Genomic DNA, 20,979 nt, shown 5'->3' on the forward strand with positions numbered 1-20,979 from the left:
GGTAAATCTGATTGATCTGGTGGGTTTGAATTTGAAATGGTGGTGGTATTGAACGGATCTTGATCAAAGAGCGTAGTGTAAATGGATCTGATATCATAATAGTGTTCACAAAATTGGGTTTTGATTGTGTCTTCCCTTTCCAAATCATGATTCTTATCTGATGCTAATAAAGCCAAAAGTGCACTGTGATACTTCAAAAACTCTTCTTTGATATATTCGATGGAAGAATATCGTACTTTAAATTTAGTGAAAAGTGCTTTGTTTTGTTGAGCCTCAACGGCCAATTGCTGAAGAATACCTATTTCATTCAAGGCACTCTGTCGCAATGCGTTGTTACGTCGTAATTTATCGGACATTTTCCAGAAAATCGAATGCGTAAATGTATTTAAAACTGAATTTATTTCGAACTGTAACAAGTACGCCTATGAGACGGGAGAAAAAAGGGTAGAATTCACAATAATTAACGGATGTAGCTTGAAAACATACGTGTATATATATAATAAAAAAGCGATTATTATAATATGGAGATTTGGTGGATTGACCTTCGTTCAAGGCGAATAAGTTTGAATGAATTTTCAAATTTTGGTTTTGAATTTCGTATTCGAAATAAATGATCGAAAAATTCAAACCAAGAGTGATGCGGTTGTAGAAATGCACTATATAGACTGCATTCCAACACGAATAAAAAAATTATAGATATGAATATTTAAGACCCCTTCGTGAAATTTCAGAAGAAAAAAAAACGGTTTTTTTTATACGGCGCGAAGGACCATGTGCGGGGTTGATTCAGGGTAGAAAAGGCAAGAAGAAATAAAAAATAAAGCGTACCCTTCTTCGGTAGCAACCGGAGAGATTAAATGAAGGAATATCGCATAGGCGATTAGGCGAATGAACAATTGAGTGATCTAAAATGTTTTAATGATATTTATGAAATATATTTCAACGAATGAAGGGGGCTGAAAGAAGCGCACTTACCTTTGTCCGTTCCTATTATTTGTTGAGGAGGGCCCTCCCAGCTGGAATCCCAGGGATGAATTTGCGTTGTCTCTCAAACCGCCGATACGAACTCGGAAATTGAGCAACAAACCACTCAACTGAAGCGTTCTGAAACCTTTTTCTCACAAGGAGTCGTTATATATTCTTAATGCGTTTTTCACGGAATAATATTGCGACAACGTGGAGATCCTGACGGCAACTGACTTCTCTCCACCGTAGCAGGACATATGTACGAAGTACGCTTCTTTTTTCTCGCCCTTTTTCAAACTAACGAATTTACTATACATATATCTTAGATCACTTAATAACAAGAATTTTCCCCCAAAGGTTATCAATCCCGAACAAATAGCATTCATCAACTTTGCTGACGACTCAAACATTCTAATACGCGGGAAAAACCGTGAAAATCTTCAGGACCTCCTTGAATATACTCACCAATCTGTACAATCATGGTGCACACTAAATAACTTACATCTCAATGTGGATAAGATGGAATTTGTTTTCTTTTCCCATAAACTAAGAAGTGTTGAAGCAGAACATCAGCTCACATTATAAGGAGAAATTATCTCTCCTCGAACAACAACCAAGTTTCTGGGTATCCACATTGATGAACACCTTGAGTGGACAGAGCATGTTGATAAATTGTGCAGAATATTAAGCCAGACAGTGTTTGTTTTGCGGGTGTTGAGATCGGAGCTCAGCTTGGAATTTTTGAAATCAATTTATTTCTCCAACTTTCAGTCCGTGATGAGCTATGGTGTCATTTTTTTGGGGGAATAGTCGACATGTGAAACTGGTTTTTTACATCCAGAAGATGGTCGTTAGGGTTCTTTTTGGTCTGAGGTACCGGGAATCCTGCCGTGGCGTATTCAGAAAAAATAACATTCTCATACTTTCTGGCATCTACATCTATAGATGTCTGCGGTTCCTGTTCCAAAATAAGAACCTTTTCGACAAATTTAGGAAAAGTGATTCATACAAGACCCGAAACCAATTTTTTCTGTACCCTCTACATACGTTGCCCCTGACAGAAAGAAATTGATATGTGCCTAAAACTTTATAACAAACTACCATCCAAAATACGTCAAATTGATAACTTCAAATGTTTTCGAAAAGAGGTCTACAGCCTATTGGAGCATAACATTGAATGTTGATCTTCTCTGTTTTTGTTTATTTTTTTCCTGTATGACTTTTTCCATCTTCATTGTTTTGTTAACAATTATTATTGGTGAATAAAGATATTATATTCTATTCTATTCTATAATGGTGCATTTGAATATCTTCAGATCACCACCTGCGAACTTTTAAAAACACTTGTCGTCTTTCTCATATGATTTACGACATAATTGCGCTTGCAACCGCTTATTCCAACGGTGTTCAAGGGAGCTTGTTTGAAATCAATGAATGCATGCAGACAACTATTGAATTCTGAAATCCAGGCAGGATTCGAACCCGCGACCCTCTTGATTATCGGTCAAGTGCTATATATGTTGAAATTATGATCTTTCATAATTATCTTTACAAGAAAACTTTTGAAAATTTCACGTATGAAATAATTTGGTAAAAGAAGAAAAATGTAATCAAACAGATGCAGAAGATTTTGCATCCAGAAAAGGTAGAGGACAAAGTTTGACCAATGGTCGCTTGAATGCTCCCGATGCGGTTTTAACGGTGGCAACTCCATTTATTTTTGTGTAGCATGGAGAAAATCTGCAAGTCAGACGAACCACCCTCTCCTGAGGAAGAACAAGTGTGGGGATTCTCACTCTCCTGAGCTCGAGACCCACTAAAAACCCTTAACTGCTTCTTGAGTATTGGTTTCGGGCATTTGCCTATAAACTGTTCATCTCTTAGTCGGTTTTCTCCTCTCACACTATCGTGCTGGGATTTATGTGTTTATCCTCTATTGGATAACACTTTATTGGATTTCTCAATAAGTTTCTGTTCTTATTTTAATCTCTTTTCAATTGGTCTATTGTGTGACGACCCCCTGTCTCCATCTGTTGCCGTCTTTCTCTCCGAAGATAGAAACCTCGGGCGCCACCTCTAATTTAAAGTGTTGAGGACACTCGGAACCTGTAGGCGGTATCCTATAGGTGACCAGGAGCTACAGTCAGAGAAGGTTATGTCCAGGGGTCAGATGTTCATGAAATTCGGGAAGTCCCCTATCTCTGAAATATCTTAGAAACTCTACTCGGGAGAAAAATAAAATACACAATAAACATGAAACTTCTATTCAATACCTTCTATATACATAATGATGTCGTACAGGGTATAGGGTGAATAAGTAACGTGTTTTTAATGTACAAACTCTGTTAGAGACGGATGAATGAAAGCATGATGAGTGAGCAAACTAAGAATGCGGGATGAAGCGGTCGGAGTTAGAATGAAGCAAGGGCGTAAGTGAAAACAGTGCAAATTAACTCTACCTTGCGTAGTAACATGGGCAAAGTCGGTTATTATAAGCGAGACTGGTGTTAAGACTGACGGCGGTTTGCCGGTATACTTTGGTGGACCGAAGGAAAAACTAAGCCACGGAACAAGGACGACGAACACACCCGTAAGGATGCCCTCGGAATCCAAGGTGTTCCGAAATCGCGGGTGGCCTAGTTGAAAGATGATCATACCGGACAGTGGTGTAGGATGGGCCGTTTGAAGCTAACATCGTACACCCCTGTTCACTCGGCATTCCAGGAGCGATGCAGGCCGTTTGAAGCTAATGCATAATATCTAAGAACTCGGGCAGTAAGGTTAGAGACAGGCGGGGTGAAAAGGGGTTGCAAAAGAACATACCCAGCAGGTGTGTAGGATGGGCCGTTTGAAGCTAACATCGTACACTCCCGCACACTCGGAATTCCAAGAGAGATGCAGGCCGTTTGAAGCTAATGCTTCACCTCTAGGAACTCAGGCGGTACGGTAAGGGGGGGTGAGCTAGAGACGGCCAAACGTACCTGACAAGGGTGTAGGATGGGCCGTTTCAAGCTAACATCGTACACTCTTGTACTATTAGGATACCAGGAGATATGCAGGCCGTTTCAAGCTAATGCATGGCCTCCAGGACCCGGGCGGTACGGTAGAAGGATGACACGGAGGCATGTACGCGCCATTTGAAGCTAGCGTACACACCTACGTATACTGGGGAAGTCCATGCAGTAGTGCATGCCTTTTGAAGCTACTACACAACTCCACGGCGGAAAAAGGGGTATGTGGGAAATGAAATAAACCGGCAAATTAACCAAAAGAGTAATTAAAATAATCATACCTGAGACCATGCCCATGTGTAACCCTTGAATGTACCTACTATCGGGTATGAACTTCTTGTGCGGTTGGAACATTCTGGCCTTGACCTCACGTTGAAGACATCGCGATCCGGGAACACATGGATCCGCGCGGCCTGAAACAGGTCGACTTAATCAATTCACGTTACGGAACCTGAAAATAAATAATTCGGAAACAAAACTAATTGAAAATTTGATTTGTTACATCCCCCTCCTTCTTCGGCTGAAAAAAAAAGATAATTTTTTTTTATATTTTCTATAACAAAGTAGCATTTATTCTAAAATTACAAAAAACGAAAAGCACTGTCACTTTCCGGGTGACCAGGCTGGTGCCCCGGATGCGGTCACCCGAATTAACTCGCACTGCACCGCAGCTTTCTTCTTCCTAGGCCTTTCGGTGGCTCCCTTTGGGCACCCACAATCACTGGACCGTACTCCCACTAGTCCACACCTGGAGCAGAACATCAACGGGGTCCGTCTGCATGTTCGCCGGTCGTGGTCCGGGTACCCGCAGCGCCAACACAAAGGGTATTTGGCGACCGGCAGATAAACTGGTGCCTTCTCCTGGGGGCCCGGAACCGGCGGTGTCAATTCTTCCTCCAGGTCTACCTCCTCCTGCAGCACCAATACATTGGCATCTCCCATATCGAATAATCTGGAAGCACACGAGATAAAGGTCTCCAAAACAAGAAAAGGTCTTCAAATTAATTTGAATAAACAACAAAAAAACATAAAGTAGAGGCTAAATATTGGCCGCGATATTGATCCACTGATGTTGTCCTCCCACAGGCAGCTTCAATCTGTAGTACTTGTCCGCCGGCCAATTTACCGGGCGCAGGTTCCTGGCCAGGGTTTGCATGTACGGCGTCCAGTTCGCCTCTCCAGGGGGTGTCTGGGACAGTAAATGGCCGAATTCAGCCATTAATTCTTCCCTGGTAGGCGGAGGCGGCGGAGGAGTCGGAGGTAGCGGAGTTATCGGCCTGACCGCCACAAGGTCGGGGAACAGTGGTTTCCATTCCCCTTTCTTTTGTGGTGGTCTCATCTTCAGCGGTTTGGTTGACTTGGGCATTTTTTCTGGAAAACAGTTGAGGGGTTCGTTGTAGGGTTTGAGATCCTTGACGTGGATCTGCCTGACTAACTTTCCGCGCTCATCCCGCAAATCATAAACCACGGGTGACAGCACCCGGCAAACAGTAAACGGTCCGGTGAATTTAGGGGCTATTTTTGCGGTAAAATCGTTAACGGAGCGCGAAAGATGATGCTCCCGCTTCATCAACCTATCACCTGTATGGCATCTCCAAGCGCGGTGTCGTAGGTCGTAGTGCTTTTTCTGTTTGTCGAAAGCCTGGGCCAAGTGTCGACGTACTAGAGCGAAGATTTCTTGTAGTCTACCCAAGCGGTTGGTGCGTTCTTGTATGGTGGTCGGACTAGGGTCGGTGTCATCGGTTTCTCTGTAGTCCTTGGTGGCCTCCCGGTAGATCGTCTTTGGTGCTTCCAATTCTCGGCCGAAGATCAAGAAGGCGAGAGTAAGGCCTGTGGATTCCTGGCGGGTGCTATTGAGGGCGAAAGTGAGTTCATGCAGATGGCTGTACCAATGCTTATGATTGTTCTCGCAAAACTGCGCTATCATGGTCTTCAAGGTTCGGTTTGTCCTCTCTACGGGGTTACATTGGGATGTATAAAGTGGTGTGACTCGATGTTGAATACCCATTTCGTCCATCATTCCACGAAAAAGCTTGCCGGTGTATTGTGACCCATTATCGGAGATGACTGTTTTGGGGCACCCGTAGCGAGTGATGATCTCTTCATACAGTGCTTTGGTTACGGCCGCTGCGGTGGCCCGGCGAATAGGTCGGCAGACAGTCCATTTAGTGGTGTGGTCGTGGAACATAAACAGGTAAATATTTCCTTTAGATGATCGGGGTAGCGGTCCTATCAGATCTGTGCTCACAGTTTCCCATGGTTAGGAGACTAGGCTCGGCTGCATTTTTCCTGGTGGTTGTTGTTGCAGTGGTTTATACGCCTGATAGGTGGGGCAGTTCTGGACGTACTTGCTGAATTCTCGATACATATTGGGCCAGTAGTAGTGGCGGTACACACAATTTCCAGGGTTCCGTATCTTCCTATTCTTTTATAATAACTCGCTAAAATCCCAGAAATGGCGGAAAGTCTTCCTTCTCGGACCTCATAGTCTGGATAGTTTTCGGGTTGCTGTTGGACTTCCTCTATTTTCCGGTCGTACCAAGAACAGTTCCGTGTACCCTTCTCTTCCTTTCCGGTTTTGGCGGTGTGTATTGTGTTGGTCGGCTCTGGTAAAGGCTCTCGGGATAGGGCGTCGGCCACTTTATTCAGGACTCCCTTTCGGTACTTGATGTCAAAATCGTACTGCTGCAGAAAAACACTCTACCGGGCTATACGTCTTGTTGGGCTCTTGATGGAATGAAGTCATTTCAGACTCTGGTGATCGGTAATGACGGTAAAATAATATCCTTCCAAGTAAGGCCTCATTTTCTCGATTCCCCATACTATAGCCAAACATTCCTTTTCCGTGACGGAGTAGTTACGTTCAGCGGGTTGTAATGTGCGACTGGCGTAGGCGATTATACGGTCGTGTCCCTATTGGTTCTGTAATAGCGCCGCTCCAAATCCGTCTTCTGAAGCGTCTGTTTGCAATTGGAAGGGTCGATCGAAATCGCGACATGCTAGTACTGGGGATTCCGTGAGACATTTCTTTAGAGCCTTGAAGGATTTTTGCTGAGCTTCACTCCAGGACCATTTCTTTCCTTTCTTCAACAAGCTCGTCAACGGAGTTGCTACCTTTGAAAAATCAGCTAAGAACCTTCGGTACTAGGAACAAACGCTTAAAAATCGTCGCAATGCACGAACGGTAGTAGGAGTTTTCATTTCTAAGATGGCCCTAACTTTGTCCGGATCGGTACTGATTCCCTCGGCCGTGACCTCATGACCCAAGTATTTGAGGGCGCGTTTTCCAAATTCGCACTTCTCTGGGTTAAGCTGTAGGTTGGCCTCTCGAAGTCGGCGAAATACTTCTCGTAGATTTTTTAAATGCTCCTCGATTTTGAGACGATGATATCATCCAGGTGTGCAAATGCTCGGGGTTCCATATCCGGTCCGATGATGCTATCCAACAGTCGTTGGAACGTTGCGGCCGCTGAGTGTAATCCGAAGGGCATAACTTTGAACTGAAACAAACCCCTAGACGGCACAGTGAAAGCGGTAATGAGTCGACAATCTTCTGCTAACGGAATCTGCCAATATCCTTGCTTTAGATCGATACTTGAAATATATTTTGCGGCTCGTAGTCGGTCGAGTATGGCCGAGATGTATGGTAGTGGGTACGCGTCTTTGCGACTGACCTCGTTTACTTGGCGGAAGTCGATGCAAAAGTGGGGGTTCCCATCCTTCTTCTTCACAATAACGACCGGACTGCTCCAAGGGCTGTTTGATGGCTCGATGATTCCTTCAGCCAGCATTCGGTCTACCTCCTGGTCGATGAGCTGTTGCATTTTGGGATTTTGGGGCCGGTAACGCTGTTTGATCGTTTCCTTCTTTAGGAGATGTATTTTGTGTTCCACTAGCGGTGTTGTTCCTTTGATGTCCTTGAACTTGGCCAACTCCATCGTTAAGAATTCTTGCATTTGTTGTTGCTCGGCAATAGTGTTCAGAGACTGGGCCGGTAGCGGTTTTCCGTTGATCATAATTTCATCGACGGCCGGAAATATTTGTACGTTGTTCGGAATAAGGAAATCCATCCCTAGCAGGACATCATGACTCAGCCCCGGCAAGTACATCAGGGGCATCTCGTACGATTCTCCTTGGATATTGAGCGGAAGCTTAACGGCCAACGGTATTTTTGCTATACTTCCGACAGCTTGTAGGGCGTTCGGTATCCGTTCCTGGGTTGTCGGCAGTCTTTTGGCCTTGCACGGGTCCATAACGGTGTCCCCGAAATACGATCTGGAGGATCCAGTGTCCAAAAGAGCTCGGAACACTTTTCCAAATATCTCGACCCTGATGTGTGGGCGGCGGTCTCCCTGGTGTTCGGTGACGGCACACGAGGCGAAGGGAACAGGGGACGGGCATGGCCTCGTAGCAAACCTTTCCCTACTTAGTTTCCCTACCTGGGACAGTGACAATCGCGACTCATAATTCCCCTTCGTCCGCATCTTGAACAGAATAATACTGCTCGGTTCCTACAATCTCCCTTTACGTGTCCGGTTTGTCCGCATTGCCAACAAGTCAGATCTGGTCGGATACTCTTGTTTTGCAGGATATGTCGCTCGTGCTCCTGTTGATGCCGGTGGTCTTCTCACGGACTCTCCGGTTGTCGACGGGTCTTTCTGGCGGCGGATTTCCAATCTGATAGTCTCTATTTCCCGGACTTTGCTCAGGAACGTGGGTACATCTTGTATGTCTTGGCCCCAGAGCATTTGGCGGTGGTCGGGTAGCAGGTTTCTCTGAAGTAAGGACAATTCTTGAATTTCGCTATACCCTCCGTGTCCCCTCATCATAGTCTGGAGGTCAGTTGTATATTTTATAACAGCCTCGTTAGGTTGTTGATGGCGTCGGCGGATGTCCTCCTCCAGGGTGATGTAATAGTCGGTCGGAAAATAGAAAGTCCTGAAAGCTTCGGTGAAAGCAGACCACGTAGTGAGGCTGCGTTTATTGTTCCTGAATCATAGGGAAGCACCTCCGGTCAAGATTTGCGGTAGGCCTGCATATCCTTCCTGGATCTAGGTTAAGTTGGTGACGGACTTCTTCTATCCTTTCTAAGAATGCTGCCGGATCTTGTAGTCCATCGAAGCTCACTCCATACTTATGTAAGTCTACAGGGTCGGCGTGGCTGGAGGTATTCTGAGGCGGTGGTGTCGGGAAAACAGGCGGTGCCAAGTGGATAGTTGGGTCGCTTGGCCAATCTTGATGAACTTGCCAATCTTTTCCTCATCTCGTCTACCATTCCATCCCTGCGAAGATGGAATTTATCCAATTCCTCCTCAAGTTCTTCCTTCCTCAACTTGTAAATCCAGCTGGTACTCTGGTTCATAGGGGCGGTGATCGGTTGGGTTTCCTCGGCGTTACTAGACATGTCCGGTCCTCGGTCTGGTCCTCAATAGTTCTCTTCGTAGGCTAACTGGCTTCCCAGTTGTCTGCTTTTCACTTGGTGGTCGTCAACTCCCCTTTTAGCCTCTTACACCGCTCCATTTATACCTTTTCCCCCACCTAGGAGGTAGTAGGGGAAACCTCCATGCGCACATCCTCAGAGTGTTTCCCAGGAGCCTCCACCATTTGTCGGTCGGAATACGGTTACTCGGTCGGAATCATAGAAATCATATTATATATTATTACTCTAGAATGCTAATCAAGTAGTAAGAAATGCGGCGAAAAATTGACAGTGGTCATTTATACGAATGCGCATCATTAGTTTATTTTCTAGTAGAACGTTGCCGAGTTTCTGAATATTCTGTCGATCGAATCTCATGAAGAGGGGGCAATTCATGTAACGATGGTATGTCGGACAACAACGCGTTTTCTTTCAGTCATTTGATTTTTCACTGTTGCACGATCTGCTCAGAGGTAAGAAGTTTCAAGTCACATTTTCTGAAATGTACTTGTGTACTTGTCTATCATTTTAAAAATAATAAATGCAAAAAAAAATTCTAAACTCGAATGAATTATCGAGTTCAACTGATAGCGAATTTCATTGATTGTATATAGTAGTATTGCACTAGATCAGGATATTTCAAAATTGTTGCACGGAGTTCATAATATGCACTCAATGCTTAGGTACCTGTTCATCTAATCGAATCTGCGATAATATCGAATTGCATTGGTGATATTAAGTTTAGATCTTCTGGGATTTTTGTTGCGAGTTCCAAATATTAAGTAAGCACCAGTTGTTGCCATGGAATTAGCTATAAAATTCCAATCTTCAGCCAATTCACGGTTTGGTCAAACAATCAATGAATACTCAATAATACCTCTATCGACAAATTTAGATTTGGACTTATAACATGTCACCTGCGAGATCCCGATATATTTTCATTGAAACCTGCAACATCACTGATTTTCTAAAACAAAGCATATATAAACACAATTAGTCATCCATGCATGTGTTCAATACCGACAAGAAGTCATGAATCGAAAAATAAGTTTCTTCACCGAATGTATGTATGTTTATTTCTCCTTTATACCAAATAAACAATTCGACTGACATGAGGTAAGAAAGTCTAGGCAACGTTCGAGTTGAAATAAACTAATGTCGCGCATTCGCTTTAACGACCACTGTCAATTTTTCGCCGCATTTCTTACTACTGGATTAGCATTCTAGAGTAAGTATATATATTATGATTTCTATGGTCGGAATACGGTTATTCGGGCGGAAAACGGTCGCTTCTTGGTCGGCGCTCACTCATCTCCAGGTCAAGTCTTCGACACCTCTCTTCTCCCGTCCAATGGTTAGGGACGCTTTGGCAACTCTTCACAAACAACGGTCCCTGCTCGGGCGCCATTTTGTGACGACCCCCTGTCTCCAACTGTTGCCTTTTTTTTTCTTTGGTGTAGCAGGAGGAAAATCTGCAAAACAGACGAACACACCCTCTCCTGAGGGGGAACAGTGTGGGGATTCTCACTCTCTGAGCTCGAGACCCACTAAAAACCCTTAACTGCTTCTTCATAGGTTAAGCTCTTTATAGGTTAAGCTCTTCTTTGGTTACTTAAAATCCTTAACTGATTTCTCGGTCTTCGGTGGTAGGTTTTTGACCTTCTAGCTTCTTCTGTTGGATCATAGTCGACTAATCTTCGTAGTTCCTCATTTGTATGTTGTTTGGCTTTGTCGAATATCCTTTCCGCCTTTCTCTTCATAAATTCTGTAACTGGTTCCCATTCCAAGTCCTTGTAGATTTGTTTGTTCCTAACAAACCAGGGTACGTCCATCGCCATTCTAAGGAGTTTATTCTCAGTTGCCTGTATTTTCTTGATGTGGGTCTTGGCTGCGAAGCCCCATGCCTCCGATCCATATGTGAGTTGTGGTCGCGCAATTGTTTTAATCATCGTCAACTTGATGTTCTTATTCATATGACTTCTTCTGCCTATGAGTGGATAAAGTTTACTCATTGCGGCTTTTGTTTTATCTACTGCACATTTGTTGTGGTTTTTCCATGTAAGTCCTCTGTCAAGCGTCACTCCTAGGTATGTTGCTTCATTTTTCCATTCAACCTCTTCTCCATCAACTTCGAGGTTTTCTTCCATCCTCAATCCTCTCTTTTGCAGTAATATTGCTTGAGTCTTTCTTCCATTGATTTGGATTTTCCATTTGATGCACCATTTGAGTAATTCATCTATGGCTTCCTGCAGTCTTGGGTGTATGATCTCTGGGCTTCGATTTCTGAACGCTATTCCTGTGTCATCTGCGTACAAGGTGAGCATATTTCTAGCATTCTTCGGGATATCATAGACGTATATTACGTAAAGCAGAGGTCCAAGTACCGATCCTTGAGGCACTCCCGCTTCCAATTGTCTGGTTTGAGAAGTTGCTCCATCTATTTTCACATAAAAGTGAACTATCCTCAGATAGTTCCTTATAATCTTGCATAGCTTGGTCGAATATCCTGCTTTTTTCATCTTGAAGATTAGGCCTTCGTGTCATACTCTATCAAAAGCTCTCTCGATATCCATCAGAACTAATCCTGTGGCCTGTTTGGTCTGCATTCCTTCGGTGACGTATTCTATGAGCCGTAGTAATTAGTCCAATTACTACGGCTCATAGAATACGTCACCGAAGGACTGAACTCCTCAGTCGAATGTTCTCGTCGAAATCCAAATTGTTCGGGTGGAATTATCTTCAACATTTCTGTTTCCTCATTCAGCCTTTTAGCGATAACCCTCTCGACGATTTTTCCTAGTGCTGATAGTAGGCTGATTGGTCTATAATTTTGAGGAAATTTCCGTTCCTTTCCAGGCTTGTTGAAAACTATCATTTCTGCAGTTTTCCATCTCTTTGGGTAGTATTCGGTTCTAATCACTCCGTTTGTTATATTCGTCAAGGCTGCTATTCCTTTTCTAGACAATTTCTTCAACATATAATTCGTTATCCTATCTTCTGCCGGCGCTTTCCTGTTTTTCAATTTCATTATAATCTCTTTGATTTCTGTTAGTGAAGCCGGTTTTGGAATGATTTCGGTTTCCGGTGGTTCCATCATCAGTTCTTCGTTTGCCTCCACTTCTTCTTCTAGATCTTCATTGTCATCATCATTTCTGTAATTTATTCTGGCTTCTCTCTCAATTGAGTCGGCAAGTGCTTCGGCTTTTTCAAGTCTCGTATATACCATTCCGTTTGCTCCTCGGTTTGCTCCATGCAGTGGAGGTATAACTGTCCGTTCTCGTCGTAAGCATTTCTGCATTTTCCAAGCCGAGTGATCTATTGTATTCAGTTCCCTTAATCTCTGGTGCCATCTGTTATTGAGCAGTTCTGTTAAAGCATTTTTCAATATCTGGCTATGCTTATTCAGTTTCTTCTTGTCTTCTTCTCTTTTTGTTGTTCTGTAAATTTTTTTGAGTCTTCTGTTCTTTTTTATAAGTTCCTTTATATCCCTTGGCGTATCTCCATGTGAATGTTTCGGAATTGGTTTCCTTATTCTCTTGGTGCTTTCTTCATATGCTTCTTCTATTTGATTTTCCAATTTTTCAACTGCTTCATCTAATTCATCCCGGGTGTTTATTTGAGGAATGTCCGTGATTTTCTCCTGAAGTAAATTCTTATATTTCTCCCAGTCTGTGCGATCCTTGATTTGTGTCTCTTCTTCGTTTCTTGGGTCATGTCCCACTATGAATTCTATGGGATTGTGGTCTGAAGTTCCGTCTTCTATTGTATCAATGCTGATTTCTTCAGTGATGTCTTTCATTACGACAATGTCCAGTACATCGGGTAGTCCATTTACTCTTGGTATGTAGGTCGGTATATCAGGTCCTATTACAACTGCATTAAGTTTTTCAGCATAAATCTTCAGTCTTCTCCCGTTGGTATTTTCCACTCTACTATTCCATTCCTACGATTTGCAGTTAAGATCACCAATTATGATTTTAGGGTGTCTTTCTTCTAGTAGCATTTTTAGATCCTCTTCCAGCATGTCCTTATTCGGTGATTTATAAGTTGAAATAATCTTCACTTGTCCTCGATTAGTATTCACAATAATCGATATTGCTTCTACTTCTTGACCATTGAATATTTGGTCGAAATGGTGATCCATATTCCTTCTAGCCAGTATAGCAACGCCACCTGTGCTGTTAGGTCTATCATTTCTGTAAATATCGTAATTGGGAAATGCTATCCGAACATTGGGGTTAAGTCTTGTTTCTTGGAGAGCTATGACATCCGGTCTCTTCTCTTCAATCAGTTCTTCGAATTCTGGTCTGCGGGCTCTCAATCCTTCGACATTCCAAGAGACGATTATGAGATTGTTCTGTATCGTCGTATCAGCCATTAAATATTCTTAATAATTTGCTGCATCTTCTTCTCAATCTCTTTCTCCAGATTCTACATCATCGTGCTGAGGAGGTTTTTCGTGAACTTATCCAGTTCCTCAGTGATTCCAGAAATTCCTTTCCTGGTTTCGGCTTTTTTGAGGGTTTTTGCCTTTTCCGTCTTTTTCTCTGGATTTTTTGTCTCTTTGACCATTTTGGTTGCAGTTTCCTGGGGTTTCTTCACTTCCGAAGAGTTTTGGGATGGCTTCGGTGTATTTTGTGTTGGCCTCGAGCTGGTCTGGTTCGATCTTGGCGATCTCTTGGTCTTTTTAGTGACCAATTTCCATTCGCTACATCCCTTGTAGCTGGCTGGATGTCCTTGCTCTCCACAGAGAACACAAGAGGCATTTCGCTCCTCGTTCTCCCTGGTAAGCGTACACTCCTTGGAGCTGTAATTACCAGAGCATTTCACGCACCTCCATGGAAAAGTGCACTTACTTTGGACATGTCCATATCGCTGACAGCGATAACATTGTCCAGGCCCGGTCGTCCTTCTCTTAGGTTCAACAACACAGTTCATGTTGTAGAGCCTTCTCACCTCGAAGATACCCTTATTCTGGGTTTTAACCAGCAATAAGGGCATCGGCCTCTTAGTTATATTTGAGGTCATTCTTATGACCTCAGCATCGACGATCCCTTGATCCTTGAGGTCGTCAAGGATCGTCGGGATATCTGCATCCAGCGGTAGATATCTCACTACCGCATAGATTTTCTTCTCTTCCTCCCGTTGAAGAGTGTAAAACACCCTATTTATTTTATGAAGGAAGTCCGTCATTCTTCTGTGGTCTTCCGCGGTTAGTGGAACGACTCTTATTCCGCCCTTCACAGTTGTCGCTCTGCTATATTTAATGCCGTTTCGCATTAACGCGTTGGAAATTGACGTCCATTCTGACGTACCTCTCAGGGTGACTGGGGGGATTTTTTCTTTCCTCTTCTCCACTGGAGTGGTTTTCTGTTGAGCTGAGGCTGTACCCATCGTCGTGATGGGTGGAATTTTACCTCTTTTAGGTATCTCCGTTGCTTTTTTGGGGTCTCTTCGTCTGAAGATGCACTTTCTTTAAGCGCGCGTTTTGTGGGTGGCGCGTTCTGGGTTTTTGCAACTTGAGTTGCAAAATTTTTCTTTTTTTCCGGTTCTGGAGCTACTTCCTTTTTGGAGGAATTTTTGGGGACCGCTACCGGCTTTTGCAATTTCTGCAAATGTGGAGGATTTCTGTGCCGTAATGTGTTTTGCAATTTCCGCAAAACTAGGGGATTGAGGCGCTTTATTCTTATTAACTTCCTCTCTCAAGAGGCGTATCTCCCCGACCAACTGAGCTACGGTTTCAGTTAATTTATTTTTTTGAGCCTTCAATTGCTCATTCTCTTCTTTGAGCCTTACAAGCTCCTCTGCTTCTCTATCGATGAATTCTTCGATGTCCGTAGCTTCCATGTAGGAGCTCTCATTGTCTGAGACCTCCAACATGGCTTTTTGTACGTATTGAACTATATGAGGTATTTCTGTGTAATAATGAATATTGGAAATACTCACCCAGCGAGCACAAACATCCCTGGGATGTTTTGGGATGTTTCGAAAATGTTGGCATGAGGATGTTTCTTTGAAACGTAATATGCACTTCCCAAAGAGGTCTCCAAAGGCTATTGGAAATCTTTATTTGTTCTGATCTGTGCCATCTGTGGCATTTCTTCGTCTACCTACTGAGAGGTACTGTCGAGTTGAAAATAATGTAAACGTGTGGATATCTTCTCTTGGCGTCGCATAGTTTGCCTTGGGGGGTTTATTCCAAATAAACAATATACAATTCACCTATTTCATTTTGCCGCCATTTCCACTTTCTTCGTAGTTTGGACTGTGGTCTGTTCGGAGTTGAAAGTTGATTGGTGATTTGTATAATATTAACTACTTCTGTGTTGGTTTTGATTGTGAATTTAGGATCGATCTCTTCATAGTGACCAAATACAATTAATAAGTAAGTATAACATGAATTAAATGTATAGTATAATGTCCAGAAACATATATATATATATATATATATAACCTCAAAAGAATCCACGCTGCGTGGTCAATATTATTTGTGTATTTGGGACTAGGTATAAGAGATCAAAGTATTTTGGTTGGAATAATCGAATGGTATATGGAAGGTCATTATAATTATTCAAGAAATAACTTTATAAAGTTTAAAGCCATATCATCGAGGATTTCAACATATTTCGATAATCCATCTCTGCCGTTGATAATTCCCAGAATATTTTGTAAGATTACTCTTCCGACGATGATAATAATCATTCATCACTTGTGAATCACAAGATAATTCAAATTTTCCCAGAAAAGTTCTTGTTTTTGAAAACTCCTTTAAATTGTTCCATCTTTAAATACCTTTGTTTGTTGGTATATTTATTCCATTAGTTTATTATTGTATTAAATAATTGATCGTTTGGAATTTTGTAAACCTAATTTATTTAGTCAAATTTCATAAAACGTTTCGGGTTCGGGCCCTTTTTTATTTTCGAGATTGAAGGCAATAGTCCCGAAAGGTCAAAAATCACATATCATCTACGAGATACCATGCAACCAATGTAATGGTGTGTACATAGGACAAACGGAACAAAATCTGAACAACAGGATAAAAGGACACAAATATTCCAAAACTCAAACAGCTTTTTACAAACATACAATAGAAAACAACCACACTTTCAATTTTGAGAATACAAGGATATTAGATAGGGAAACAAATAAAAGAACCAGGGAATTTTTGGAAATGATTTATATAAAACGAAACCCCAACTCTATCAACGACAAAACAGATATAAATGGTCTGAACAAAATATACTCAACGATTATAAAGAAGACAGCGGAAAACGACAACGAAAGAAGAAGAAGAGTGACAACGACACCAACTTGACAATTCATTGACTTAGCACCACATTATGTTACAAAATGAAGAATGAGGACACATGCACCACAAGCAGAAGACTTGGAAATTGTTGAAATAAAGGTGACAGATCTCTATCTCGAATAATTGTATATGTAACTGTGTTTTTGATATTTGTTTTTAGATTGAAAAAGGGCCCGAACCCGAAACGTTTTATTATATTTGACTAAATAAATCAGGTTTACAAAATTCCAAACGATCAATTATTTAATACAATAATCTTTAAATACCAGTACAAATAATTAAATAAATAAAATCGTTTCGCAAATCAACCTGGTCTATATACAACTCAAATCTTCCAGATCCTTTCATCCTTTCCCTATTTTCTCTGTTATTTTAATTGGAAAAAATCATCTTAACCTTCATATATAAAATGAAGGGAAAATAAATTTTTCATAAATTTTTTTTCATTTTCCCTTTCGGTAGATCTAATATTATAATCAGTTTGTTTTCTATTATTTCTGTTTTTTTTTATGTTGAATGTGATATTTCTTTTTGGTTATTTATGTTTGCTTTATTGAATGTTGTTATATCTTCCGAATTCCTGCGCATGTTTTGATATTATGTAGATACTAATCGAACTGCATCTGGCATTACCGCCAGTCTTAATATTGTATTCCAAGAAACATAATGAGTCGTATGCATAAAGAAGAGTATTTGCTTTTACTATAATACTATCTTTGTCGGTTGCTTATAAAATGTATAATTTCCTTTCAATAAACTGAAGTGAAAGTATTTACTACTTCTTTATGCATATGGCCCATTGTATGCGACATTCTTAATATTAAATAAACGTAATAATCACGTTTAATTATTCATTCCCTTTTTGGGTAACTCATCAGAACACAACAATGTGGCGACGAGGATGCTGAAAATTGGCGTTTCATGGGTATATCGTTTAACAAAAGTGGAATTATTGGAACAATTACTCGTGCTTCGTGAAAAAGTAACCGACACGTGGAAAGTAGACGCTTTACGCGAGGGTTTGACTGACATTGCTCGATCAAAATCGTTAAGTGATTTATGTTGGGTGAAGAACTTGACTAAATCTTCAATTAGAGAACATTTTTCTGTACTCGGGATTGAATTCAAGGAAAATTCGGACTTAGATAATTTGCAAAAGGAACTGTTGAAAAGTGCGCAGCTGTATTCGTGTACCACGCAAGTCTCATCAGAGCCGGTTTCCTTGACGTATTCGAAAGACATTTGTGACGAACCCAAGTGTTCAGTGAGTAAACCCAAAATGGCATCAAATTGTAAAATTGAATTTCAATTGCATCAATATGACTGGGACACCTTCATCGAACGTTCAGAATTGTTCTTCATGGCAAACGATGTAGATCCTACTAAACAGGTCGCAGAGCTGCTAACAAAAGTGTGCGTGAATTCTTATTCCCTAATCAGATCTTTAGCTTCACCTGTAAAACCAAAAGACCTCAAATATGATGAAATTATAAAATTGGTTTCCAATCATCTTCAACCAAAACCTTCCGAAATCTCCGAAAGAAACAAGTTTAATTCTACAAGACAAGCTCCAAATGAACCTGTGAACGACTTCATTGTCCGATTGAAACGTTTATCAGTCAATTGTAATTTCGAGAATTTGGAAACGTCACTTCGAGATCAATTTGTGAATGGCATCAGGGATCAAAACGTAAAAGTGGAACTTTTCCGTCAAGAAAAACTGGATTTCAACGGCGCAGTGAAAATCGCTGTAGCACGCGAATCTGCAGAAAGGGATGCGGTGCGCAATTCTTCGCCGAGGAGAGATGGTAATGGTGATGTGAATGTGAATTTTCTTCGCAGTAGTCGACGGCAGCAGCCAAATAAACAATTCAAAAGAGGAGCGAAGTTATCAAGACCGAAGCATGACAGACGCGAAGGTGGTATTAAAACATCAAGTAATAATTCATACACCAATAAAAATGAATTTTCTTGTTTTTGCTGTGGCCTTAAAAATAATCATTACGCAAATCGGTGTAGATATAGATTTCAAAAATGTACATTTTGTAATATCAAAGGTCATTTAGTATCCGCTTGTTGGAAAAAACAAAATGAAAATCAGAAATTCAATGGAAAGGTTAAACCTAATAATGTTCATTTATTAGAGGAATAATGTACCTCAATAATGTATAAACATTTATTTGAGATTGTTGTCGATTTTGAATATGTACTGAATTGTAAAATCTATATTTGCAGGGGAGGAATTGTTATATCTTCCGAATTCCTGCGCATGTTTTGAAATTATGTAGATACTAATCGAACTGCATCTGGCATTACCGCCAGTCTTAATATTGTATTCCAAGAAACATATTGTATGCGACATTCTTAATTTTAAATAAACGTAATAATCACGTTTAATTATTCATTCCCTTTTTGGGTAACTCATCAGAACACAACAAATGTGATACATTTTTTTGTTTATTCTCCCTTTCTGTAGTATAATATTTATCAATTGTTTTTTGTTGTTCAATTTTTTATGTGAAATGTGATTTCTTTTCCTTTTGTACCTGTTGAAGTATCATTAAAATATTTTCATTCTTATATAGTATTCTGTATTTCATTTAAAAACTTTGTAGTTCATTTAAAATAGAATGTGGTATCCTCAAACATTCGAATAAAAGAAAAAAAAGCCTCACAAAAGAATTTCATATAAAGTCTTACAATCAGCGATTTCGTGTGCGCAGAGCGCTTTAGAAATGTTCTATTGTGTACATAAAAAGGCTATCAAAAAAACTTCTGAGTAGTTCTTTTTGTGACATCCCAGGGACATCCATATAATAGCCGCCTGCGGCGGACATTGGCTGTTCTATAAAAGTTCTATTCATGTATAAACAGAACATCGCAGTGGATGTTCAATGTCTCGAAATCTCTTCCTTTTAACATCTCTGAGATGTTTTTGTGCTCGCTGGGCACTAATATGTTACTACTAAGCTATGTGGCTAAGTTATATATTTTCTATACTATAAGAAAAATAAATCGACTCACCAGTGATATCCGTGGAACTATCGATCAATGGATCTGGACTCGACACTGAATACACTGAATTTGATCGAATTTCCGCTCTATAACACATACGCTTATAGAACTTACAAAAAACTTCGGATGTTTCGTAGACTGAATCAAAAATTCCGTAGCTTCGCTAGTGCACACTTTCACTTCGACTTTCTCTTCCACTTTCTCTTTTACAACACTAGAGATGACGTATCGCACTGGTATCATTCAACACATCTACCTGCTTCAACGTCTCGAGGTGAACTGTCAACTGTTGACATCTTTCTCTCCGAAGATAGAAACCTCGGGCGCCACCTCTTTAAAGTGTTGAGGACACTCGGAACCTGTAGGCGGTATTCTATAGCTACACCAGGAGCTACAGTCAGAGAAGGTTATGTCCAGGGGTCAGATGTTCATGAAATTCGGAAAGTCCCCTATCTCTGAAATATCTTAGAAACTCTACTCGGGAGAAAAATAAAACACACAATAAACATGAAACTTCTATTCAATCCCTTTTATATACATAATGATGTCGTACAGGGTATAGGGTAAATAAGAGGTGCAGAAGCAGAAGCGGGATGTAACGTGATTTTAATGTAAAAACTCTGTTAGAGACGGATGAATGAGAGCATGATGAGTGAGCAAAGTAAGAATGCGGGATGAAGCGGTCGGAGTTAAAATGAAGCAAGAGCGTAAGTGAAAACAGTGCAAGTTAACTCTACGTTGCGTACAAGCGGCGGGTAGTAACATGGGCAAAGTCGGTTATTATAAGCGAGACTGGTGTTAAGACTGACGGCGGTTTGCCGGTATACTTTGGTGGACCGAAGGAAAAACTAAGCCACGGAACAAGGACGACGAACACACCCGTAAGGATGCCCTCGGTATCCAAGGTGTTCCGAAATCACGGGGGCTGTACCCACCCCCGTAACCTTGGTGGGTGGCCTAGTTGAAAGGGGATCATACCGGACAGTGGTGTAGGATGGGCCGTTTGAATCGTACACTCCCGCACACTCGGAATTCCAAGAGAGATGCAGGCCGTTTGAAGCTAATGCGTCACCTCTAGGAACTCAGGCGGTATGGTAAGGGGGGGTGAGCTAGAGACGGCGGAACGTACCTGACAAGGGTGTAGGATGGACCGTTTCAAGCTAACATCGTACACTCCTGTACTTTTTATTATTTTATTATTATTATATTATTATTTTAGGATACCATGAGACATGCAGGCCGTTTCAAGCTAATGC

The 20,979-nt window shown here is 41.4% G+C and overlaps 1 protein-coding gene across 1 annotated transcript in view; it reads right to left on the minus strand.

Moving 5' to 3' along the window:
• The window catches only part of LOC123318089, a 65,753-nt gene that overhangs the window by 26,161 nt on the left and 18,613 nt on the right, over positions 1-20,979 (minus strand). The window lies entirely within an intron of this gene.

The sequence above is a fragment of the Coccinella septempunctata genome, chromosome 7 (genome assembly GCF_907165205.1).
Source record: "Coccinella septempunctata chromosome 7, icCocSept1.1, whole genome shotgun sequence".
NCBI lineage: Eukaryota > Metazoa > Arthropoda > Insecta > Coleoptera > Coccinellidae > Coccinella > Coccinella septempunctata.